The sequence below is a fragment of the Nipponia nippon genome, unplaced genomic scaffold (genome assembly GCF_047370975.1).
Source record: "Nipponia nippon isolate SJK-2023a ecotype South Korea unplaced genomic scaffold, ASM4737097v1 scaffold_28, whole genome shotgun sequence".
NCBI classification, from domain to species: domain Eukaryota; kingdom Metazoa; phylum Chordata; class Aves; order Pelecaniformes; family Threskiornithidae; genus Nipponia; species Nipponia nippon.
Genome location: NW_028262345.1, coordinates 2,747,660 through 2,774,017, shown reverse-complemented (window position 1 = coordinate 2,774,017; position 26,358 = coordinate 2,747,660). Strand labels below are relative to the sequence as shown.

At 51.5% G+C, this 26,358-nt stretch overlaps 1 protein-coding gene and 1 non-coding gene across 7 annotated transcripts in view; both read left to right on the top strand.

Annotated features, from left to right (window-relative positions):
• LOC104016637 (opioid-binding protein/cell adhesion molecule homolog) overlaps positions 1 to 26,358 on the top strand; it is a 303,394-nt gene that overhangs the window by 232,788 nt on the left and 44,248 nt on the right. The gene's annotated exons all lie outside the window — the stretch shown is intronic.
• Positions 12,185 to 12,251, top strand: LOC148054981 (U4 spliceosomal RNA). Its single transcript, XR_015706116.1, has one exon. It is a non-coding gene; the product is annotated as a U4 spliceosomal RNA (small nuclear RNA).

The following is a 26,358-nucleotide window of genomic DNA, read 5'->3' as shown; positions in this document are numbered from 1 at the left end:
GGGCTGGCTTCCCTCTTCTGCCCTGGATGTCTCCTCTCTTCTCCTTCCCCTGCCTTCTCCATCCCCCTCCTTCCCATCCTCTTTCTTTTCCTCATTTTGCTTCATACTTATTCCCCCCTTCCTTGTCCCCCCATCACCTTCCCTCCTTCACCCCATGGGGACGTATCCTGGCCCCGCATCCACGGCGGCCCCGTTGCAAACACCCCGGCAGAGAGCAGGATGGCACGCAGGCTGTTTGCAGAGCTAAGGGACAAACGTGACCGAGGACAGCCAGTCTGCGAGACAAGAAACCTTTGCTCCAAGAGGTGATGAAAAGCAGCAGAATTGGAAACGATTTTATTTCAATTAGATTTTAATTAGCTGCTGTCTCTGAGCTGTTGGATCAGTCGCCAAATAATTGAAAAGCAACAATATTTGCATGTGGCGCCTCGAAGAATAGCTGCGTCTGATCTGTAGCAGGGAGGGTTTGGGGAGATAATTCCCAAGGTCAGCTGCTCCTCGCTGGTAGTTCAGCGTGGGCAAGTTTCTTGCAAATAACCCACTGTAGCCTCACGCTAATTTTACAGTAAATTAATGCCGAGCCGGCATTTGTATGGATTTAATTAGCAGGCAACACAAACTTTTATAAACCTTTTGCAGTGGCAATTTAAACCTGATTGCAAAGTTATTAAAGGCAGCCATGGCAGGCTGCTTCTAGGAGTCTGCAGGGACTGAGGCGCGCTAAGGCACGGGGGTTATGCAGTGTGTTGGTGCTGCTGGAGCTCTTCACGGCAGGGGCAAATGGGCAAAACCCTGCTTTCTTGTTGGAGATGTGCAAGGGTGGGATCAGCCGAGTGTCTGTGTGTGCCTCGCCTGCCTCGCATTTGCTCCATGGCCGGAGCAGAGCCTTGCTGGCGATTCCTCCTGCATTCCCCAGCAGGATGCATCCTTCTAGGAGATCAGAGATGTTGGCTCTCAAATCTGCCCCAAATTGCTCTTCTACCCATTTCCAGGCGGCTGCCGCATGGTTTTTACAGTAGCTACAAATAGTTGGGAGGCGGCATCGCCCATAAAAGCCAACGCTCTCCTCTCAGCACATGCAGGCAGAGCAGTTTATGAGCAGGTCTGTTGTCTGTGGCAGTAATGTGTTGCGTGGTCCCTGAAGAGAGCTGGTAGAAATCACAAGATCATGAGTTTCACAGTACATATCTATAGCTGGTGTCACAGATAATTAAAATAAGTGGGTTAGTAGCCTCGGTTGGGCGCATGCATTACAGCTCCCGTAATTCAGGGTGGGCATGGGTGTCAGTCCAGCCATGGCTCTAAGCACGGAAGAAATAGCCCTGCAGCAGCTGGACGAGGCTAGATGGCTGCATTAAGGACATTAAAAAATATTTACGCACTCTGGAATGATGGGAGTCCTTTATAATGCCTGCAGAGTGAAGCCATTTCTTATTTTGCAAATAACTGCATTTAAAATCTACCTATGTCTATATGTATATATATGCAAGGGAAAATGCAATTCTTGACAGAGTGGATTTAATTGCCAACCTGCCTTTGTAAGAAATGGGAAATAGCAGCTTTTAATTATGGCTGAGGGTTTTGTGTGGCGAGTCCAGGACACCTCTGCAATCAGCCGGAGAGATTCTGTCCCCCATGCTTCCCTCCTCGCATGTTCAGAGGACAATGGCAAGTCATTAACGAACTATAATGGGAAAAGCCGTATCTAACGATTACATTCTCTTAGCCAGGCCGGGCAGGTGACTAACCACTGGTGTACTTTTTCTTCCCTTTTCTCTTTGCTAATAGCGTTTTTGCTGGAGCCAGTCAAATATAGCCCAGATGCTGGGCCGCTGACTGCTGTGCTTGGCTTCGGGTGCCGCGTGATTGAGTGCTGAGCCCTGTTTTGCTGTCTGTTGCGCTGTGTAGATCTGGAGTCGCTCCATGGGCTTGCATTTGTCTGACATAAATGGGAGCAGAGCCTGGCCTGCTTCAGCCCCCTTCCCTGGTAGCTGGAGGAGAGCTCTGATTAATGATTGATTGCTGGTATTAATTTGCTGCATGTAAGAGGTGTCCAAGGACACGTCTGAAATGGCTCTTGCACATACAAGGGGAGTTGGGAAGACGGATTCAAGGGGAGCTGAGTGCCGTCAGACTTCTTCCCTAGGGTGGCTGAGGTACACGAACCTCTTTGGGAAGGTTTTGACCTGGCTGGTTGTACCTGGGTAGCTGTGGAGTTATTCTCTCCCCTTAGCTCCTCCGTGCCTGTACCCACTTTAGGTCCCTCAGGACAGCCTGGTTTTCAGAGATGCTGGGCTAGCATTTTTCCCTATAGATAGAAACTATTGGGTGTCCAGCATCTTCAATGTGGGGCTGAAATATGTGGGGGAAATGAGATAGGCTCTGAAATTGCAGGGATGCTGACATCCCTTGGGTCCAGCACAGGTGATGGGCAGGATGAGGCTTGGATGCTGGCATCTTTGAAGGAGCAATTTTTTGAGGTCTTGGTGAGAAAGGGCCCAGCTTTTAGATGCTCTGGTCTTTGAAAAAGTGGCCACTGCGACCCAGACCCTTCTTGTTTCTGACTCACTGGTCCCTTCTGCAAACCTGAGCCCAGATCTGGAACAGGGCGAGGTGGGAAAGAGGAGAAGGGAGTGCTAAAAAAGTCAGGAACGCAAGAGTAGAAGATCTGAGAGATATTTCCAGATGGATGTGGGTAGGAAAATGAGAGAGAATGCTATTTGCAGCTTGCAATTAAAATAAATCTGAACAGGAGAGGAGATGGCAGTGCTGAGTCTGTTGATGTGTCTGATGAAGCAAAGCTGATTCACCTAGAAGTTGACACAGCTGTGTTAATGTGCCTGCAAATAGCAGCTCCTGTCTGCCTGTGATTAAGCCGCGATGGAAGGCCGGCCTGTCACCTGTGGGTTTATAAAAGCTGATGCCTCCCCTTTGACTGGAGATGGTTTCTAGCTGGGTTCCCACGCATGCACCCAGCTGCGGCTCCTGCTGCCAGCTAAAGGAGCAGCACCCACCGGTGCGGTACGTTGGCTCCAGCTCTGCCAGTCGAGAGCGAGGTACCGTTAACTGTGTAAGCATTTCAATTGCCACCCATTACTTTGTTTTGCAGGATACGGGCATATGTACAGAGGGGTGGGAGGAAGAGACAGGGACATGGCTTTTTGAGTGTAATTGCAGCGATTTACCCATTTGTTGTTGTGAACACAAGTGAGTTGTCAGGCAGGGGTCTAATGCCGGCTGCATGCACGAGGCGCCGAGCAGCATCAGCGTGTCGTTAGCCAGCGCTGCCGTCGGGGTTTTGGAAGGGAAAGGGGGGAATGGAAACCCTCCGCCGGAGGGGTAGAGGATTCACACGCACCCCCCGCACGCTCTAAAAATACCCCTCGGTAATCAAGCTCCTGCCGCTTGCCTTTGTGTTCTCCCTTGCTGCTGGTGCTCGTCAGTCCCACGGGGTATAAATAGCAGCACTCCTGACGGAGCCGCTCCCTCTTGTTTTGACATCCCCATTGCTGCGGTTGGTGCCGAGCTGCGGTGGCACAGATACCCGGCTTGCACGCAGCCTGAGGAACCAGCATGGACCCTCCCGGGAGGAGGCAGCAGCCCGGGACTGGGGCACCCACTTGTGGGGCGTTTGGTGGGAGAAATGCAAGGGTGGAAGGAGATGCAGCTGTGCATGCAAGGCTTGAATGCTACTTGTGGAAGTCTTTCTATTGCCTGAGCTAGAAATGACCACTGGTCTGTCGGATATTAGTTCCTATATCCTTCCCCACCCTGTATGCTTCAGCCTCGGGGACTTCAGCCCCCTGATATAACTCTCAGAGAAGCAGGAGAGTGAGGGAGCAGACCTGCAGACCAGCTCCTCTCCCAGCTGAGCAGGGCTGGGAATTTTGGGGGGGGCCAAGCAGAGCTCCCGGCAAGCCTCCGAGTGCCGTCTGCAGGACCCAAAGGCAGAAGATGGAGATGCGATCTTGTTTTTTCCAATATGTCAGAAGTTGTTATAGAAAAGAGGCCGATCGATCGCTTTCTGTGTCCACTGTGAGACAGAACAGGAAGGAATTGGATTAATTTGCAGTAGGGAAGATCAAGGTTAGATATTTGGGAATAGCAATCTTTCTGATAGCAAGCATCGGAAAGTGCTGGGAGAGGATAAGCGTGAGAGATCGGTGTGTCTCACTGCTGGGGGCTTTTAAGAGCAACGTAGGCAAATACGTGGTGGGGATGGGATGGGTACAGCTGGTGCTGCCTCGGCGATGGAGTCTGGGCAGGCGGTTTCACGAGGTCCTTTCATGAGTTTGTATGTGTCGGATTCCCGGCGTGGTGTTGTCCCTCACCGCTAGACGCGTGCGTGCAGCAAACGAGGCTGCTGCGATACAATGCTTATTAAGCAATTACTAGGGGAAGCGGAGGGGGTGTCTTCAAACTGGCTGCTCTGCACATTTCCTGTGAAAACTGTCTTGCTGAAATCCAAATGTCATCAGTCATCAGCAGCTGAACAGCCTCTCTGAAACCTCCAAGTGGGACGGTATGCACTGGTTCATTACAGCTGTCATCGTGCTGGTGCTTGGGTTTATTTGTGGTGGTGTTCGCAGAGAGCCTTTGCTGTGCTTTTTGGACATGAATGCTGGTTCTGGGGGTTGGGATCTGAAAAAAGTTTCATCTGCTCCGAAGGCAGATGCTGTCAGCACCCACCATGGTTTCCCGAAACCGTGCCGGGCTAGTGCAGCTCCGGGCAGCCCCGTCCCCTCTCTGCAAGCCCCTGCTACCTAGCAAAAGCAGCAATCTCCATTGCATCTTCCTTGCTTGCTGTGCCTTATTTACAAGGCCTTGGAGAAGATGGGGGCCTTGCAGAAAGATTTGAAGGGGGCAGGGGATGAGGAGGGGACAAGGTGGGTTTCCAAAGCTTCAGTCCTTCTCATGGTAGCTGTAGCTTGGCTTTCTCCTGTGCCCGGTGATGGTTTGGAGCAGATGGGCAACCCAGCAGTGTCCTCTAGGGTAGGTGTCCAGCTTACAGCTGTGACAACAGCTCCTCCACTTAATCAGAAGCTTTTTTGTCTCCGAGAGGGAATTTCTTGAGACCTCCCCAGGGAGCATGGAGCTTGGCCCTCTCCTGTGCGTGGACACTTGCCTACTCTCTTCCCCTGTGGTCTGTTGCAGGGTTAAAGCATATTCCCTGCTGCAGTCAGAGAGGGGATAAAATGTGGAGCCAGGAAAGAGGAAACCTAATGGGCAGGTAATTAAAGGACATGCCAGGGGATAGATGGATGAATAGAGCGGAGGGAGGATGCGGAGGGGCTATAGAAACACATCAATACATGTATGAGGAAGGGAGAGATGGATGAGAAGATTAATTTATGATCGTTCCTGTCTATTATTATTCTGAGTCAGAGGCTCAGATCACATCTGGAAAGTCTCCAAACCTGCCCCAGTGCCATAAGGTTAATACAAGGCCAGTGGCTCCGCCGAGGTCCCCTGGGCTCGGAGACGGATTAGGCAAACGCCAGCTGAAATCTAAGGTGGGCAGATAGGGGAGCGAGAGATAAGAGGGTGAGCAGCGGGGTTAGAGGGCTTCGTGGCTGGGATTAGCGAGTGATGATATGGGCTGGCACCGGCTCGGGGTCATCAGAGAAGTGTTATCATCCAGGATGGCAGCAGCGGAGAAGCCCAGACCTGTTTCAGGAGGGAGGAAGCAGCACCTTGTTATTTGTGTCGCTGGATGGGGTGGGCTTTTAGTTGGTTGCGCTCCCCACTTTCTAGTTTGGCTGAATTTGGCCGCTGCACCTAAAATCGCTCTCTGCCCCAGAGGTGCTTCAGCAGTCGGTGGCAAGTAGGGGTTTTGGAAACCTCTGCTGCCCAGGAGCTGCTGATGTCCTGCTTTGGATCTTTTATAATAAAGGTCTTGGTTGAGTCTCAGGAGCTGGGGAGCGCTGAAGGACCTTGTTGCATGTGGATCCTGAGTTGAGACCAAAGGGAGAGGTTTTTTTTGCTGTTTGCTGTAGCTCAGCGGAATAAGACACAGTGGTGCCCGAGCAGCTATCTGGCACGCTCCCGGCTTCGCTGCCTCGCAGGCTACGTGCCACGAAATGGCCCTTTCTCCTTGTTGAGGTTAAGCAAGTGGCTCGCAGGCAGCTGCATGCCTTCCCCGAGCATTTCTGCTGCGGTTCAGAGGAGGTCTGCAGCCGTCTGCTCTGCGGAGGGGGTTCAGCAGCTCAAGAAAGCTAAAGCAGTACTTCACAACAAGGAGTGAGCCGTGAGACTTGTTGAAAACCGCAATCATTAGCCGTGGTCCTCCCTGGAAACCTTCTGAGTATTTTCCTTTCCCCTCACACCTCGTCTGAAGCACGCCTTTCTCACTCCATCTTTGCAGGCTGGTGGGCTGAGCAAGATTTCCCTTTCAAGTGACACGGAGGGGGCAAAAAAACCCTCAACCCCAACCAGACTGGAGCAAGGTTTGTCTGCCGGAGGCATGACCCAGCCGGGCTCCCCCGGGTCCATAGGCAGGGGAGCACGGCAGCGCGTTAGGAAGGACGAGGACGCATCGCTGTTTGTTTATTCCCCACTTTAATAATCGGCTGATTAAGTTGCATTTTTATTTGGTTTCAGTGGCAATCAGATTGAGAGCTGTAATATCCACTCACGCCTCGTAATTACCATTAATTTCTTCTCTCTCCTCCGTGCGAGGCAGGGCCGGGGTTGGCAGAGGCAGCCGGGGAGCGCAGGTGAATCGGAGCACGGCACTTTGCATGTTGATGAGCCGAGGTAGTGCCCGCTCCTCGGCCGGGGACCGAGACAAGCGGAGAGGGAGGAATTGGTGGGGAGGGAGAAGGGGTGAGGAGTAGGGGGAAAATCCACCTTAAATCCCAGACAAAGGCAAGCCGGGCAAAGTGTCGGAGTCAGCACAACAGCCTGTGCGAGCCTAATTACCATAACGATGTGAAAGAGCCCAATCAGCAATCTGGGGCTAATCTTTCATGTATTACAGGTCTCTCTTTCGGAGCGCTCCACAGCTAAATGCATTTTTAATGAAGATATTCCTAGACCCGCAGATAATTTCCCACTCTTTACAAGGAAGGTATCAGAGCTCATTAAGTGGGTTGTTCTTCTTTATATATATATATGTATCTGTGTGTGTGTGTATATACATATATATATAACCCAGTTCTTCAGGAGGCAGACATCGGTGGCAGCGGCAAAGGGAAGACATCCCCTGTCGCAGGGAGGGAGGGATGCTCGCTACGGGGGGACCAGCTTTTGCGAGGAAAGTTTACTGTCTGCGTCTCCCATGAGTTTGGGTGCTCCTTCCCTCTCCTGGTGCAGCTGGCATAGAAAAAAAATATAATAAAATGATAGCCAGAGTGGGGATTGCGGGGCAGGAGGTCGCTCAGAGGAGGAAGGGTAGTAGCGAGGCCAAAGCCAGAGGTGAGCGACGGGTGCAGTTATTGCATCCTCAGCTATGGCCATTGAGGGACTATAATCGTATTATTGCTCTGATGGTGATTTCTCGTACTGCTTTCTAAAGCACTGTCGGATGAAATCTGTCTGGAAATTAAAGGGGAAGCTGAGGCTGGCCTGCAGAGGACGAGTTATTTGGGAAGGGAGTGGGGCTGTCTCCTGCTCCCCATGGTGCTCGTCTCGTCAGGATCTCAGCAGAGGCTTTTGTGGGGAGTGGGGGAAACAGGGAGATTGCCTTTAAAACGTCAGACGGCTGGCTCCTGACAGGAGGAGGACGCGGAGGGTGTGTATCCAATTATCTCTGTAGATGGGGCCAAATCCCAAGAGGGGATAAAGAACCGCAAGTCAAAATGAGGCCGAGGAATTGCCGGAGAGAAACGGGAGCGATGATGGGTCTTGTCCGGCGCCGCGTCTCCGAGAGCGGCCAGTGTGGGTAATGTCACGGTGTTCAATTATAACCTGCCCAAAGGGAAGAGTCTTTGAACTCGAGGGAGGGAGCGCTTGCTGTGTGCCTGCAAGCAGGAGGGCGTCTGAAGTGTGTATCTGATGCCGTTGCAACGCTGGGTTTTCTCCTGGGCTATGCATTGCCAAGTCTTTGTTTGAGCCTTGGCAGTAGTGCTGGGGGCTCCTTCCCTCTTGGGATTTAGCTTGTAAACCTAAAGATGGAAAAGCCTCTGGAGCTCTTTGAATGTGCTCTGGAGATGGGCTGGAGCAGCAATGTGTTAGGTCTGATCCCTCGCTTTCGGGTATGAGCCTTGCAGGGGCTCGTTTTGGCCTGTGGCTGAGCTGGACTCGGCCCTTACATCTGGATGCTCGCTTTGGGTGGCCAAATTTCTGGCTCCTCCGGGCCTCCTTCCAACTTGCAGGGCAGTTTGGTTTCTGCTCCGACTCATTTCTGGCCTCGTTCCTTCTTGGTATTGGGATTGCAGCCAGCTTGTGGAGGTCGGGCAAGACAAGGGGCAAAAGACTTCTGGTCAAGGCAGGACCAGAGGTTTCTGGAGAAAATGTTCTGGTGAGGGTGCTGGGAGCAGTCGCTTGTACGTCCTGGGGGAATTGCTTCCCTCCTCAGCCCCAATGCGAGAGCAACAGGAGACTGTGGGCAGCAAGGGGTTAAAGAGGTATAGGAGCGAGAGGAGGACGGCAGAAGTTTGCAGGGATGATAAACACCACTGAGGATAATTTTCTCTCCATGGAATGGGCCATTGATCTGTGATTAGAGTAGCTGAAAGCTTTTACACTCAATCAGGTAGGAAGTCACATCATTGGAGGTTCAGAGGTCAAAAAAATTGGGGAGGAGAGGAAAAAAGAGCTGCTAGAGCCTCTCGGAGGGGTTTGGAAAGGCGAGGAGGAGCTGCATGCGGATGCGAAGCTCAGCCACAGTAATGTTTCTCGTGCGTGTCCCCTTTGAGGGTCCTCAAGCGAATGGCCAAGGAGTTCAGCTTGGTTTGGCTGGCCGGGTTGGGAAGGTTGAAGCTTTCCTGACTTGTGCGTTGAACATCAATCTGTTGTCTTCTGTACTATGGACAACTTTCTGTGTCCAGACCAGGTCTGGATTCATAGCTGTGACCTACAGATAGTTTCCCCACGTGCTCCTGTTGGAGTGGATAGTAAAACTCTTGATGGGCTGCGGGTTGTACCAGGAATAGGCATGTGGAAACATCACCCCAGTCCATTTGCTAACTGGGGCCGTGCTGTCTGGCCCCAGAAGCACTCGCTCCAAGCTATCCTTCTGCGTTTGTGCCTCCCCTTGGAGATGCTCCTTGAGCTGAAGCCTGAGCACTGGAGTTTCACCCAGGCTGGGGTAAAAAAACCATTGCAGAGCTGGTGCTTGCAATGCTGTGCTTTGATACTGTGCTGAGGAATGCATAGCTTATGTGTGTGCTTTGGTGACTGCTGTAAATAACTCGCTGCTGTAGCCAGGTAGGTATTATGGATTAATTCAGTAATTGGTCCATCTGGAGCATCTAGTTACAATATCAATTTATCTATGTACCTCCTAATATCTTGAAAGGAGCTTTAGGAAGATGCATGCAAATAGCCGGGAAGGGAAAACTGGGGAGAGCTCGTTTAGCAAGGAGATGGAGAGGAAGGTCACGAGATGAGCTGTCAGGTGGGTTGGTAAAGGGTTACTCTCAAGCAGATCGATCACGTGTAATCTGGCCTTGCACTGGGAAAAAAAGAAATAACAACGGTAGGGCAGATTAAATAGAAGACAAAGGCAGAGCGTGTGATTACAGCCTCCCCGTCCCGCTTTTCCCTCGCCCCGTGACGGCAGCCGCACCTCTCATTTTCTGCCTGTTATTTTGTCTCTGTCCTCAGTCCCATGGCTTCTCAGCAGGGTGTTTTTAAAATATGATATGATTCTGTTGCCTTCTGTGTTTGGAGACCCATAGCAGGCACTGACCTTTTAAGTTTCTTCGTGATTAAAGCTCTTATTAATTTCCTGTGGGGCTGCAGACACTCTGAGGCAGTAAAGTGTTGGGAGTTCATTAACATGTGGGGCTTTAATTAGTCGGCAAGAAATCCCTCTCTGTCCTGATTTGACCAAGGAAAAAAGAGGAAGGGGGCGGGGGGAAGAGAGAAAATGATATTGAAGTAAAAATAGTCGCAGCAAACATCTTCACAGTAGGAACAGATTTCAAGGCTCACGATGTATTTATCAGGCGCTTTAGACCTGTGTGCATGTTCCCCATACAAACCATCAGTGATGGCCCTTTATGTAGGGATGCCGAGATGTGCTCCTGGGGAGAATCATCCCACTGGCACCAGGAGGAGTAAGTAATAGTGTCAGGAAGGGAACAGGGAGAGGGGTTTGAAAAACAAGGCAAGCGAGGCCGTGCAACAGCCTGACGCTGCAACCGGGGAGCGCTGCCTGTGCCAGTGCCAGGCCATTGCGCGCTCCCAGACTTCACAGGGAGTACGTTATCGTCGCTGCAAAACCAGGTGCAATGAGCATTGGTGCACTGGAGCTTGACCCTTCCCCCTCGTGCCTTTTTCATGGCAGCCCTGTACATGCAACATTGCTGTCAGAACAGATCTAGATGGAGCAGAGAGCAAGCACTGGGCACGGCAGCAGCCCAGGAGGTGCACTAGCCATGGGAGCATGCCATCAACATGTGGCCCTTTTATTTATTTAAACCTTGGGTAGAATAATATATGTTTGATTGCCCAGTTGATCTATTTGTGACAAGTGTTAAAACACATGTGCATTGATTTTCTTTGAGGAGCGTATTTCTAAGGGTAATTTAATAGTGGTATTGAGCATAGCTCTTACTGGCCAGGGAAAAAGCGGAGGGAGGGGATGGGGGGATTAGATGAAGAAGAGAGAGACGCTAATGGCGTTTTCGCAATGCAATTGCTTAGGTCAGTGAAAAGCTGTCACAGTTTAATGCACTTGCTTGTTGGGGATGTTATCATATACAGGATTAAGCCATTCCAAAACATGAAAACAAGAGCAGCTTGTTAGTGAGGGAAGCTGTTAAAGAGCTGCTGTTGCAAAGTTATGATCGCTGCGCGGAGGGAGTTACGTTGTGCTTCTCCCACTGCCCTGCAGCTGCCGTGAGCTCTGCGAGACGGCAGGGATGCTCGTGTCTTCTGGGACCGGCTAGTCTTCATCTCCCCTTTTCCTGGAGGAGCTGGTCCTTGGCATTTGCACGGAGATCCCCAATCCAAAGAGCTTGTTAGGCGATGGGTGCGGAAAGGCTAGAGCCTCAGTGTGGGTAAATCCATGTACATCTTTTGGCTTCAGGCTGAGACCTGATGTGCTGACGTGTCTTGTTGTAATGACTGACGCTGTTAGCAACTGAATCTTGGGCTCTTTAGGCGTGTTCCCCATCTGCCAGGGAGACCGAGTCCAATATTCACGCGCCGTCTTCCCAGAGCCTTAGCAGGTTTGCGTTTCGACTCTTGATGAGGAAAAAAAGATTTTCTACCGGCCCAAGCTGGGGTCTAAAAGTCAAGCTGGGCTCTTCCAGCTGAAATACTGTCCTCATCCATGCCCACGCAGCCTCCTTGTCTCTCGCGGGATCACAGAGCCGGTATTCCGGATGACAATACCGCTGTCCATCATGCGGCAGTCGGGAGGCTCCAGCTCCCCCCTTCCTGGCTGCATCGGCTCTGCGGGGCTGACAGGAGCAGAAAGCATTACAAGCTTGTGTGTGTCACCCAAAATCAGCAGATCTGGCTCAGAATATGTATGGGGAGCTGCTTTGTGGAATAGCATGCAAAGGCAGTGTCATCTTCCCATTGCCGCTTTTCATAGCGGCGTTGTATTTTAGTCTATCCCCTTGCTAGCGTGTAAGCTCCTCTCTACCGTATGTAATATTTAGTTCTCCGTCCAGTCTAGTTTGAAATGTCGGAAACAATGGAGCATCTCCTCCTTCCTCCTGGGAGATGGTTGCACAGCCCTGTAGATCTTTGCATCAAGAACTTTTCCCATATTTATACTTGACCTAAATTCTCTCTCTCTCTCTCAGATAGCCATAGTTCTAGCCCTCTAGCATCTATACCTCTTCTTTAGAGTTTCCACACTTGAAATACTTACAGGTTGCAATAAAGTGGGTACCTTTATATGTATCTTAACCAGGCTATAAATCCTGCTAGTTGACAAGGTTATTGTTATCTGGCTTCTGCCATGACCCACTGTTAAAATACATGACATAAATTACACAGAACATATCATACAAGCCATTTTTCCTCGTATGAAGCCTGATAAATATTAATGGCCCATTGCTGTAGCTTTGTGCCGCGGTAGTATTGGAGTCAATGAGGTTGATCCGAGGCACGATAATTGCTAGTGGACATGGACCCTAGGCAGCCGCTGAATTAGCGCTCTTTCCAAGCGCGATGCACTTCTGGAGCTCTGAATTGTGTCTTGGCGGTGGTTTTTTTGGCCTCTGCTGTTTTGAACTGTGTGCCGTAGAGGGGAGACCCAGGCTGGATGAGACAGGAGTCAACCCAAGACTCTTCTATGTCTTTGCCGCTGATTTGTTCTCAGTTGGGTCGCGTGTAGCATTAATGACATGCGTGCATCCTTGCCACTGGATGCCAAGGCAGCGCCGTGGATGTCACCTCTGTCCCCAGACCCACGTCACTGCTCTTCTCTCGTGCCCTTGGGACCTGTCAGCCCGCACCTCCCCTTATCTCCCCAATCTAAATTTGCGGCACCTGCCTGCTGTAAATGGCACTTTATCTGCTGGAAATGTGAATCCGGTCGGTAGTGTCGGCTCCGTCATGCTTATCAGAAATACATTATCAGGTGGGGATTAGACAGAGCCTCGCGCTCCTGTTGCTGTCCACGTCAGACGAATAATGAATAATGAAAATTCCCGGGACCAGAGACAAACGCACTTGACAGGCAGGGAAGCGCCCGCGCCTGCCTTTCACTCACTTTAATGTGACAAACGTGGCTCCTTCAGAAATCTTTCCACTCCATTCACCATGGTGTGGCTTGTTCTGGGTTTTTTCCTTTTTTTTTCCCCTCGTCCTTCTGCCTGCCCGCTCTCCCAGCCTCTGAGCCCCCCGGCCATGGAGAAGGAAAGGGTGAGGATGGATTTGGGAGGCCACCACCACCTTGACTCCCACGCAGCCTGCCAGAGACCGCTTTGTGGTCAGCTCACCTCACGGAGGGACGCTGCGTGATTTGGGTCCTTATCTGCTTTGAACTGGGATGCTGCAGTGTTTCTCCCCTGTTGTTAGTTAATAAGCTTTCAGGAGAGGACAGAGCACGGCAGAAATGTTGCTCTGCTTGCACGGACCCTCGCTTCTGTGGCAGTGGCGAGTTTGGTGCAGATGAGAGGGAAGGGACTGCATCTCCCAGTACATCGGTCCTGCATCCTTCAGTGCTGACCTTCCACAACCCTTATGCTTTTGCTCCCTGCTCCCCCAGGCACTCTAGACCTGTCCGTGCCTCGTCCTGTGCTGCAGACATCTCGATCGTCTTGAGCCTGTGCCCTTTTCTCAGGGTTGGTGGATGCTCGGTTTTATTCTGTCTTGTACCATCAGCAGCATCTCTCTTATCTCCCCTTCCTCGGCCGTGAAGAGACCATACACTTTCCCCAGGGCTGACCATCCTCTATTTTGGCTTTGCTCAGTGTGTAATACAGGAGGACCGAACTCCTTTTCATGGTCAATATAGGAAAGGTAGCAGCAGGTCCTACAGCAGCATTCCTGGGCTCAGAGAGAGGTTTCCTGCCATCGCTGTGCTCCAGCTGCCCTGTGCCGTGTCCGTTACATACAATTCACGCATATGGACGAATGGACGTGGGTTACATAGTAATGTACAGCCTGGTGTGGGTGGCTGCGAGCAAGCTCCCGTTCTCCGAAGTCCCTAGACATGCTGTAGCTTTCACCAGAATGCTGTAGCTGACCTGTGGAATAGGCCCTTGTCACAAACAAGCGTGCAAGCAAGATGGGGCCATGGAGAGGAAGGTATGGAATTTTCACGCTCAGGTATGGGATTTTTCACGGCGCTCAGGTTTGGCCTGCCTCTTGTCTCATGTAAATCAGCCGTGGCAACGCCATCTGTAAAGGCTGTCTACACAAGACGCGACTCCAGCATTGGGGTTTTTTTTCCTGCAGTTGTCATCTAGAAGCATGCAATAAATTTTATGGACCAGGGTTTATCGAGCACAGAGGATGAGGAATTGAGCTGCCTGGCTTGAATCTGAAGCTGATGTTCTGGAGAGAACAAGCGCTTTCAGATGACTGCTTCGATCATTCACTACCCACTTTCTGGAGGAAGGCAAATGACCGTGTCCCAAGCCGGCATTTCCCAGGGAGAGTGGAGAGCCTTGGTGCTGGCCGTCCCCTGCCTTTGCCTTGTCTATCACGGGTGACATCTGTCTCTTTCCCAGCCTGTCTCTTTTAAAACGCATCCAGCCTGCTCTGCTGGGAGGACATCTCGGCTTGGCACCAGTGGTGACAGTCCCTCTTGACACAGTCTTCCTGGACGCGTTACACAAACTCGGCGACTCCAGCTCTTCCCCCCATCCACCCGGCAGGGAGGGAAGGAGCTGTGAGCCCGCATCACATCTGCTGCACAGTGTGAGTCTTCGCCAGAGAGATTCCTGCTAATTAATGTCAAACTTATTTTAGCAAATAATGCACATTATCTCGTCCTGCGGAAGGGGTTGGTGCCAGCACCAATCGCAGCAGCTCCGGAGGAGACACAGCTCCGAAGTGTTGGGTTTTGGGCACAGAGTGAGGCGGGGATGTGCTGGGGAGCCAGGGATTGCTCCGTTCGAGGCAATGGTGTGAAAATGCTCCTGGGGTTTCATGCCTGCAACTCTTGGCCAAACACGTAGTCCTAGCCGTACTTTCATACTTGTGAAACCAGTTTGTGCTACTGGCTCGAGCAAGAAGAGACTCTGGAGTTTTGAAGCGCCCTCATACATGGAAGGTGTGCTGCTTTGGTCTTTATCTGTAGCAAGAGGTTTATTTGCTTTTCTTTTCAAGCATATGGTCCTCCTTATATAGGGAAGCTGGAGGAAGAGGCAGGGCGAGCCCCAGTTCTCTCTTCCCTCTCCCAGTGCTGCAACATTCAGTAATTCATGCTTGCAGGGGGATTTACCGAAGCACAGCTAGTTGACCACTACCCTGATTCCCTGACTATCACAGAGCAGAGATGAGCTGGTGATTTATTGTTAACGCCAGAAAAAAAAAAAAAAATCTGTCTCTGGCAATGCTAGCAGGGTCGCTCCTGTAAGCTGAGACAGCTCACCTGTTTTAGCAGAGCTAATATTTCAAACATTGCCACTGTTAGCTGGCTATTATCATCCCCATTTTTCATACGAGTCAATTGAGGCACAGGGAAAAAACAAGCACGGTAGATACGGCAAGCCAAAAAATAGCCAAATGTCCTGGTGCCGAGTCCTGGGCTTGTACCATTTTGACTGCGATGCCTCTTCGAAGTGATGACCGAAGGGACCTTCTTTCTCCTTGCCCTGTGTCAAGGCCGTAATGGCCAGCTAGTGACTGCAATCACTAGCTGGCACTTGCGGTTTTGTGCCTTCAGCAGAGTCTAAATGCGGTTTTGTCTGTAGGATTTTAGTGGAGTTATACCCTCCTATAGGTCTAATGCTATGTCTTTAATTGTGGACTCCTTTTACCTTATATGACAGTTACAAGTGAAGCTAATTAAAGTTATTTACTCCGGTTAATGGCAATTTCCATTATTGTGCCATTCTTGTAGAAACCACCCTGACGGCAATGTGCAAGGCTGGGTGACCACTCGAGACAGACCGGTGTGCTGGGATAGCCCGGAGGACACGCTCTCTCTTGTGCTCTAGCTGGAGGCACAGGAGGAGCTGCGGAAAAGCTGAAGAAATTTGGGACTAGAGCTCAGAGGAAAATTTCCTTCAGAGCATCTTTTCCCCAACAGAAAAAGGCCGCCTTTGTCAAGAGAGACACTGACGTGTGAAACATCTGTTCTGTGCTAAAAAAAGGGAAAAAGGCGTATAGAAGCAAAAACTCTAGAATATGATTTCCCCCTCCCCCCTGCTTGTTATCCAGGAAAAAAAAAAATTGTGAGCGTATGGGGTGAAAAATAATAAACAGACGAATAAAGTAAAATGATTTTCTGACTGGGAAGCTGATTTTTTGGCTCTTGTTTCATTTGTGGATGTCGGAATTGGTATGGGGGGGATAACGTAGCATCTGGACTGGTGGACTGTCAATAAAACAGGCAAAGATAGACCAATTAGATGACGTTAATTGCAGCACACGTAGTAGGCTGGACATGGAAATAACACTGCGTTCAGGGGAGCTCTGAGCAAATGCCTGGGCTGAAAGAGCGGCAGCATTGTCGAGCTGAGCACTCCCGACCTGCCGGGTCGAAGGTTGTCCATGCAACCCGAAATCAGCCCCCTTTGCGTTAACGGAGCCTCTAATTACCCTTCGCTCACTGTCCCCTGTGCGTGAACGCGTTACAGTCCCGTCGTACCGGAGCAGAGAGCCGCCTCTCCGGCTGGGGAGGTGGTGAGGCACGGGTCTGCCTGCGGTTAGAGGCTCGCGTAAGAGATGAGCACTAGACATGGAGTACTCTTAGCAGATGCCATGGCTGAACTTTCTGCCTCACTTGAAGCGAGCGGTGATATTTTTCCGCAGTCCTAGAGGAGGGGGATGAGTGAAAGCAAGAGCAGAAGCTGTGATCTCGCATAAGTGATAGCACGTCAGGCGGAAATTAAATGCCTCTTCGTCTTCTCCCAGCCTGCTGCTTGAGCAGTGCTTGGGGATCATCGCCCCATCGCTCTGCTGAGCTTGCTTTTCCCTGGGGCTGTGCTGTGGGTACCCGGGGCTGCGGGGTGATCGGCCAGCCGGGGGTGGGAGCCACAGCAGCGAAGGCAAGAGGTTGTGCTTGTCTGATCCAGGGCTTGGTGCGAGCGCTGCTCGCTCGCTCGCCGTGCTAATGTACCTGTTTGTCACTGTGCCTTCTCCTCCTGACAAAGTGGCCTTATGTTTCAATTGGAGGAGGAATCTGTCTTCGTAGCTTGAGAGAAGAGAGGGAAAGGGAAACAGCTCAAAACCTGCAGGAGGCAGGTATGACGTGATAGGCCTCCCTGAATTTCAGCATGACAGTGACAGCTATTAGAGAGATGGCCTTTGCCAACGGGTGGCTGAACCTCCATCACGTCTAGCCTGTGTGCCGATCCTGGAAACCATCCATCTTGTCACAGTGTGTGCCCACGCCTGATGTTGGTTGTTCCTCAGGTCTCTTTGGAGGAGCAGAAGGCACCAGGGGCGTTAGTGCAGCTGAGGGCAGCAGGATCCTATTGCTTTTATGAACGATAGCATCCTGGCCGTGCTGCCCTGCGCACACCCAAGGGCACACGGGCACCACGGTGGCCCGAGGACCATGTGTCCCACAGCGTGCAGGTGTAGCTGCTATACAGAGCCCGTGAAGACCAGGCATGGGGCGCTGACCAGACCCCTTGCTCTTTAATCCAGGTCTCCAAAAACCTAGGAGCAGTTCCTTCTTGTGTGCTGCCGTCCCTGCAGGTGAGCTCCGCTCCCCAAAACCTCAAAGTCCCAGCCCCATTCCTGGCTCTGCGAGGTGTCATGCTGGCATCACAAGGTTGGGGTCCTCTCCCTCCCAGGGGGCTGGAAACTTGCCTCTGGCCACCTGGCACGCTTGCCTTTGGAATTGCAGCTTCTCCTGCTCATTAGCTCATAAATAATATGGACCAGCAGCGTTCAGTGCTAATTAATTTTGTGAACTGAACCAGGGTGAATGGGGTAATTGCCCGTGGCGTGTGCGGGCCGTCAGGTGAGCCCTCCTGCTTTCGCCCTCCTTGTTTACCAGCTTCTCTCCATTTATTTTAAGAAGCATTTGGTCCCCTCTCCGTGTGAAGAAGAAAAGCCATGTGATCCAACCCAGAGAGAGCGCAGCAGGCGCTGAATATTAAATTAAAACACATCCTCGCTTATACACAAAAAAAAAACCCAAGCTGGAAAGGTTAAGAGCTAACAGAGATCCTCAGAACAGTCTCTGTCTGTTTGGAATGAATTAATCAGACCATTAAACAAATCTTCTAATCTGAAGTATCCCTTTCATTTCAGTACTCCGTAAAACAAAGTGACTGGAGTGTTGAGGGAAGAGTTTGCCATCACTTCGTCTTATTTGTATTACAGAGGCAGGCGGGTACTATGATTTTTCCTCCCTGTCCTCCTCTTTCAGAAGCAAAAGCGGGGTTAGACAGAACAACTGAGCTGGGACAAAATGGGTATGGACAAGAAAGGAGCCCCTGTGGCTTACAAGGTGTTACATACATTACGGGCAGAATACTTTTTTTTGTCTCAAGGAAAAGAAAAAGCTCAGGAAGAGACATCATCTCAACTGGAGATGACTAATATGCAGAAAGTAGTGTGGAGCAGAAGTCTTGGGGTCGCGAGTCTGGGTCAGGGTGGGCAGCGAGCACTACTGAGGTCTTGCAGCCCAGAATGAACAGGAAAGTTTCTCCTGCAAAGGCTTAGGGGAGCTTTCTGAGCTTACCAGTCAGAGCTGGGGCTGGGGAGCCACGGAGGCACTGGTAGATGCTCGTTCAGAGGCCTCGGTTGCAAACTGTACTGCAGGCTTTCTTCAGGCAGGAGACTCAGCATCCTTCTGTCTAAGGAAGGGTCTGTGAGGATGCACGCATGGCAAAGTGCTCAGAAACTGCGCGTGGTACCTTGGACATCTTGTGTGTTTCAAGACTGGTACTTTCCGAAGTGCCGAGCTGCATCGGGGCCTCTCGAGTTGTGTTTTTAAAACCATTTGTGAAGTTGGTGGTGCTTTGAGCTTCCCATTCCTGTAGGCTCAGCAGCCTTAACGTCCAGCTCTGGTCTTCGGGGTGGCACTGAAAGCAGCTGCAAAACTCTGTGGGGATGCGCTCTTCCCCTTATTCTTTACCCTTCAGATATTGCTTGATGGGATTTTTAAAGCCCTTTCTGGCTTTTTTCCTAGCTGAATCTCTGCAGGGCTATTGGGAGGACCTAGCCCAGTAAAGGATCCTTTCCCCTGGGTGCAGCTGGTGTCCCACCACACGACCCCATGGTTTCGTCCTAACTTTGGCGGGGGAGGGTGACCTTGCACACCGGTTGCATTTCATCCACCACCTCTCCCCGCTATCGCTCCCACAATATCGGTGCAGCCAAACATTTGAGCAAATGCTACTATCGCACTCGCATTTGTGCGGGAGAGGGAGGGCAACTCCAGGTAAAAGCAGGCAATCCTGTTGCAAAATCAAATGTATCCTCTTTTTTTTTTTTTAAATTATTTTTTTCTCCCTTTTTAATACACTCTTCAAAGCTTGCTAAGATTAAGTGCGCGATTTATCTTCGCAGAGTTTGAATTTTAAAAGGAACAGCCAACTGTGTGATCGTATTATTAATATTTATACCTCGTCACAGAATGTTGACAGATTAATTATGCAATATGGAATAAAAATCAGCAGGCAGCGTGGGAGGGCGGTGGCAAAGTTCATGTATTAATAACACAGCGGGGTGGCTCGCACACTCCTTGTGTGGCTCGGCGTTATCAGCACTGCGTCCCGCGTTCGTCGAAGGCACCTTCATCCCGCGTGGGGCTCGTGGGGACGGGGATGCTGACAGCGGGAAGGGAAACACAAACAGCAAAGGTTGTGAAGTCCTAGCCCCTTTGCACTGCCCCGGGAGCCTTCTTGGGGCCAGAGAGCAGGTGTGAGGAGCTTTGCAACTGTTCTTGACCTGTTTTTGGCCTGAAGAGCATCGGGAGGTGACTTTGTGCAGTGGAGAATCTGGGTCAGGAGTTGGGGTTTGCTCCGAAGCTGCGGCTTTTGTCCCTGTCTCATGTGTCCGTTCCCCCCCCCCCCCCCCCCCCCCCCCCAGTTTGCCCTTCTCTTAGCAAGTGCTATCAACCCTTCTTGCCAAAATTGCTTCTCTCCCATGTGTCCATGGTGGAGGGTGCAGTGTCCTCTTTTGAGGTCTTGACCGGCACTAGGTGCTTTGGAGAAAGGTTTAAATCTTCTTTAGAGGACAATTCTGAGCTGGCCAGCTGTACAGGGAGAGGCTTTGCCTTCCCCAGGAAGCTGACTTGGGTCGTCAGGCACAGCGTCTGATAGATTTATATAGGGCAAAATAGGAAATTATAGTTCTGTGAGCCCCAGGGGTGGGAGCAAAGCCATCTGACAGCACCCTCATCTTGTTTGCTGTCCAGCCCCGGCCAGGGAAGTTAAGATTTTGTAGATGTTTTGAGAAGGATCTGGGAATTGTTGCCTCTCAGGATCTTCTCTGCTGGGTTTCTCCTGGAGATGTTGTGTGGACGGCGAACCCGAGACTGCCCCGGGGCCTCCGTATCTGTTGGCATCCGCTTCGGCGAGATGGACGGACAGACGTTAAATTAAGATCAGGTGCATGGATGATTCATGCTAACCAGCCCGGCTGGACAGCAGAGGTCTGTGGCTGGGAATAAATCCTTCCACCTGGAGACGGTGACGTTTGTCATCGGCAGAGCTGGCTGCGCAGCTCGCACAGCTCATGCTGTGCCCTCTGGTCATCCTCCATGGGAAGAAACGCTTGCCCTCCCGAAGCCCTTTCAGGTTGCTATTTCTATCACGGCCTCTCTGTGCCTAAGTGTTGCTCCTTTTTATTATTTTTTTTTAATGAATCTTTTTTCTCGGCATGTCTCAGGGGGATGTTTTATATGAAACAATTTGCCTGATCCTTCTTGAATAATTTCAAGCAGCCTCTGGGGACAGGCCACAGGGATGTACTTAGGCTGGTTAGGATTTCTTTGTCAGCAAAGCCCTGGCTTTTTGAGAAGCAGCGAAGGCGTCGGGGATGCGTTGGCGGCGTGTACGGCTCTCCCTTGTGCTCTCCTCTTGCGTCCCACTCCTGTTTGGTCCTGGCACAAGCTCTTTGCTAAAAAAACCCACCCACTATAGGGAATGGCCTTTGGGGAGACCTGCAGAGGCATTTCAAGGTAGATATCCCAGCTCCGATGAGGTGTTTAACCCGCTGGACAACAAAGAAAATCGTTTAAGGTGGGCTTTTGAAAGCCTTTCCGAGGATTTGGCTTCTCAATTTCCATTCAAATGAACTTTCTCTCTTCCTGTGCACGCAGCTTCCCAATTCCTCTTTTTACAGCCTTGGCCTTTCGGTCTTAATTAAAAAATGGAAAGAACAAAGGCACAATTGAGAAAAGCACTTAAGCAAACGGTTGAAGTAACAGATTTTCCTAGGCTTTCAGTGCAGGCTTAGAGGTGCTTTGCTCCATGAAATTGGGGTCCTAAGGCTAGTGGCGCAAATCCCTCCTGCTTTTTCACCCCCAGAAGCAAGACCACGTTAACGGGAAATATTTTGATCCACCTGGAGCAGGTTCTCATCTCAGAAACCTGCAGTGTGAAGATTTTTTCCATTTTTATGGGTTTATTTCCTAATTGGGATGGAAACAAAGACAGAAGCCTCGGAGTCGTTTGGAAAATGAGTTTTCTGCTAACGGCAAAGTTTATCTCCTTTGGGGTGGCCGGGCAAGATTTGTCAGCAATATCTGTCAGATGCACAGAGAGTCCTTAAATAGATGGGAATATGGAAATGCAAAGGATTGGCTATTAGTGAATGAAAGTGGGAGCAAGAGTTGAGGGGAAAGGCAAGGAAGGTCCAAAATGCCAGTGGGCAGAGCTGTCCCCTGCAGCTCCCCGATTGGAGCTGGACCTTCCTCCAAGTTCCCGCCTGCCTTTCCAGATGAGAAATGTTGGATAATTGATTTATTCCGGCTGCGACCCGCCTGGCTGGCTGCTGCCCCGCTTCCCCTGAGTGCCTGCAGTCACTTTTCTGGCCCCGCTCGACCGCTTTCCCACCACGCGAGGACACGGTGGCTTGGCAGGGAGCAGATGGACAACCCGTCCTGTAGACATCAAGCGTGGGAGGCTTAGTGCTGAGCTCTTTGGAGGTTGACGGCTCCCAAGACCCCAGCATGTTGCAGGGAGCATTCGAGAGAGGGCTGTTTGTTGGTGGGAAAGAGGCTTTTGCTGGCTGAAGGTCCTTTTCCAAGTAGCCCTCAAGGTTAAAGTTGGATGCTCCTTCCAGATGGTCTCCATCTGATGCATCTCATTACGGGGTTGAGCTGCCTCGCAATCCCAGCTTCCCAGTGCCAAGAATAACAAGGAATGGAAGCCAGCAACAGTGATAGCTGCTGTTAGAAGGGCATAAGATGATTTAAGGGTCAAGACAAGACCATATGGCCCATCAAGGCCCCGTCGTAACAACCCAGAGGAATATAAAACAACTTGCGTTAGCGCTCATCCTTCCTGCTTCCTATCAAGGCTGTTTGCTGTAACCTTTGCAAGATCAGTTCCCCAGCTCCTTCTTGCTCTGATTTATGCCCTGAGCTGCTTTGCAGCGCCCTATGGGTCCCCTTGAGGGGAGGGGGGGCAGACCCCCTCCCTGGAGGGCAGGCAGGAGGAGCAGAGGCATCCCAGGGTCTGTGGCTCAGTCCTCCTGTCACCACGCCTGGTTTAGGGCAAGCCAGTTGACCCTGTGTGTGTCACTGAGAAGCTGGGTGTCGGAAAGGAACCCTGTTGGCACCCGAGGGTGCACCGGAGGATTTACGGCTCCTGCCGGGATTTCTCATTCTCAAATCAGTCTGAAGCGGCCTCTTGGTGTTATTGATGGCTCGCCCCTCTGCCCTCAGCCAGCCCGTTTGCTAAGCTGGACAAGCCAAATCTGGCTGGTCTTTCCTTGAGATTTATGTGTCCTCAGAGTGCGCTCAGCCCGTTGTCTTCTCCAAAGAGTCTGGGGCTCTCCCTTGGCTCCCCTCTGGGCTCCTGGCCTTCTGTCCATCAGTTGCCAAAATAAGACTCGTTTCCACGGAGGGTGCGCACTCAGGGCAACGAGGGACCCCAGCCCTCAGTCAGGAGAAGGGTATGTCTGCATCCCATGCACTTTGAGACCTAGGTGAAGTATCTTGGCACAAGCTGCCTGAGTGTAAATGAATCCGTGTTTCTGAGAGCGGAGTTGTTGCTTTCCCAGAGTGCCAGCGCAGGGCTGGGCAGGCAGCGGGCTGGAGGCAGCGATGCTCTTTCTGTTCCCAAGGCTTTTCCCCAAAAGGCGGTATGGGTGCATGTCTGGGATCGTGTGGGCAGCCACACCTCGGGGCCGTGGCTCCTCACCCCAGCGCCATGTCTCGGTCCCGCTTTGGTGACGGGAGAGCTGCCGTTCTCCGCTCAGCACTCGTCCCGCAGTCCATTTGCCCAAGGGAACACTTACAGTGCTGACCTTAAAGAGCAATTTCGGGCAAGTATAGAGCAGCTCAATTGTTCATAAACCTGACATTTATGTCTCGGAGATTCTTCCTCTGCAGGATGCACTGCTCTTTATGATTTTATCAAATAAAATGCCCCCTCACCCCCAACCAACCTCTTTCTCCTTCCCTGGTGTTTTTGTAGGGCAGTCATCACGAACAGAGACCTTAATGTTGTGGCGCGGAGAGGGTTAGGGAAATGGTTGTGTATGCATTAGCCAGCGCGAATAGTTAAGACTTGCTCTGTTCCTCTAATGTTGGTAATTACTGAGCAGGGATTAGGGGCTTGCACTTTGCACGCGTAGAGAAATGGAGTATTAAATGTAAACAGATCAAACTACCTGATGGACCCTGAAAGTTTATTCCTGTGATTTTCACTGCTCTGCCAAAATGCTTCCTGTGCTTTCAGATCATTTCCCTGTTCTTCCCGGGGATGAAGCCCTGGCCCCACGGCAGGTTTATAAAGAGCGGTGTGTGTGTAAGCCAACATAATATTAGTGTCATCCCGAAATAGCCACTAGCCGGGAGGCAGGATAACTAGCTGGGATGGGGGGAGCGTGTCTGCAGCTTCCTACTTCCCTTCGTGTTTCGATCTCACAAAGCCGGAGCAAAGGCGGGAGCTGTGGCCAGAGGCACCTGTGCAAGAGCAGCCAGCGGCGCGGTCCTGACCCGATGGGGACAGCGGTGACCTGAGACGGGGTGCCCTGCTGCCATCTGTCATCTCCCCTCCCTCCGTGCTGGTCCTGTCCCCCAGCTCCTTCCCGCTCAGCTCCCCCCTCGCCACACAAGGACACCCACTGGGTGAACAAGCACCGCTTACGCTGCTGACCAGGGCACCTTCTATCAAGTCTATTAATATCAGCTCCACATGGAGAGCTTGCTACCCTGGAAGTGTTAATTAGCTTTCCCCCTCCTCCCTCCCATTATTTTTCCACCTCACTCTTTAGAAGATCTCTGAATCAGGAGATCAATGCCTCCTGCTAATCGGCTCTTCAGCAGCTTAGAGAGGCACCACAGAATACTCCATTTAATTCTCGTCTAACACCTTTGCTAATCATCCTTTCCAGCCCCAGAGCCCCAGGCAGGTGGCGAGGGGAGAGGCTGGACGGGGAGCGCAGCAGACGCTCGTTTACACCCGGCTTGGAGATCCGTCAGGACCTGAATGCTGTGGTGGAAAGAGCAGGAGTGGGAGGGGGCAAAACAGTGGGAGAGAAAGGAGGGGAAGATCCCTCGGGCTGAGTAACATGGCATGAGTGTGCAAACCATGTGAGAGGGGCGAAAGCCCTAGCTCTGAATGGTCTTGCTGCTTCCCCGGTCGCATTGCCTCCCATCTTGTCCTTTCCTTCAGCGGCTGGAGATACAGATTGTGTTGTGAAACTGTGCTGGTAATAACACAGGCAATAGATGCTCCTCTTGGCCTCTCTACACAGTGCCTGGGAGACTGTAAGGGCTTGTCGGTGTGGGTCAAACCCCCAAATCCTGGGGTCTGAACCAAGCTGTCTCTCCGAGAGGTCTTCCCTATTGGCAGGGAGATGCAGGACCCAGGAACGTGCAGTCACCTCCCACGTGCTGCCATGGTCCTCGTCCTCAGGCTTTTTGGTTGACTTCAGCTGAGGGCTGTGGGCATTGGGAGCTCTGCCCATCGCCTCCCCGGCCGCTTGGCTCCCTGTGCCATGGCCATCCTCCGTTCCATGGGAGCGGGACTTCTCCGGGATCACTCAGCTTTGATTCATCCCGGCAGCCCCATGCGGCGCTGGGGAAGTAGAAACCCTGAGGCTGCATAAATAGCCCGGCATCACTCCAGGGGTCAGAGAGAGTCCCCCATGGGTGACAGTCGTCATGCTTTGGCTTGTTGGCTAGGTACCAGAGGCTGTGTCTCCTCCATTGGGAAAATGGTGGCCTGGATTTAGCTACGAGGACCTTAATAAACCTTTCCATCTCCGGCTGCTGTGATCCAGCTAAATGGCTGCGAGCAAAAGCCCACGTGGAAATGAGAATGCATGCTAATGAGTCGTGTTGCCAAAACCAGAAGGAACCAACTCTGCAGGGAGTTTGTATTTTTTATTTTTTTTTCCCCACTACCCAAGTTCAATAGCAGTGAATTGCATATTTCTCTGAGGCTTCTCAACAAACAATTTACAGTGTAAATATATTTGTTGGCATGCAAATCACTCTGCATTATGAGTCTTGATTAATATTATAATGTGTTGATGAAAGCCTGTAAGTGGTTCTTGGAACTAAGGTTCCTGACAAAGATCGGCTGTTTGGGTGCCCAGTGTTTGTGGAACATTAGATTAGCGTGTTTTTTTCCTTTGTTTTGGGGTTTTTTTTCCCCGGTGTGTGTTGTTTAATGGATTGTTTCTTTTCCCCCTCCCTCTGTTTAAGACGCCAAGCGTGAAGTAGCAGTGGTGCGCTTCAAACCGCACAATTAATTAATGCAACCAAGCTCTTCCCCACACTGTTACAACCCGTTTCTGCTCCTCACCCCCCATGTAAGAGGGATGCTGCTGCCCTCCACCTTGCTGCGAGGTGGTCCTCAGCCCCTGTCACTGGTTTCAGTGCTGCTTGAGGTCATATCCACAGGTGATCAGGGCAGCCACGTGTGCATGTGATGCCGAGGAGGGACATGCCGTGAAGCATGGGGGATACAGGGTTATTAGCAATTCCTCTGCTTGCCAGTAGCCGGGCCGGTACAGGGAGCAGCAAATTGGTGTGTAGACTGAGCCGCTTGATGAGCAGCGGAGCTAATGAGGCTTGATTGCCTATGGAGCCGTCCCCTGGGGCTGCGCCCCCCCGGGGCCTCTCCAGTGCAGAGGAAGGTTTGTGTTCAGTCCTGCAAATGCAGCACCACGAGGCTCCTTCCCCTCTAAGGAGATTCCCAGCACTTTCCAGGACTGAACAGCTTTGGCGTTGCACCTTCCCCACCAAGGTAGTGTGCCGTGAAGCACCAAAGGGTTCGTCGGGGGGTGCTGGGTGTCCCCGTCCCACCTCACTGCTCTTCCCTCTGGCTGCTTCCCCAGCTCCATCCTTTGTGATGGCTCCTGAAGTGCCTGGAAAACCCATCTCTCCCTCTTCACCCCATCCTCCTTGCCCAAAGAAGGCTGCTCCGGGTGCTGGGTCGTCCCTGGGGAAGAGGATGCGTTTCCAGCCCTGCT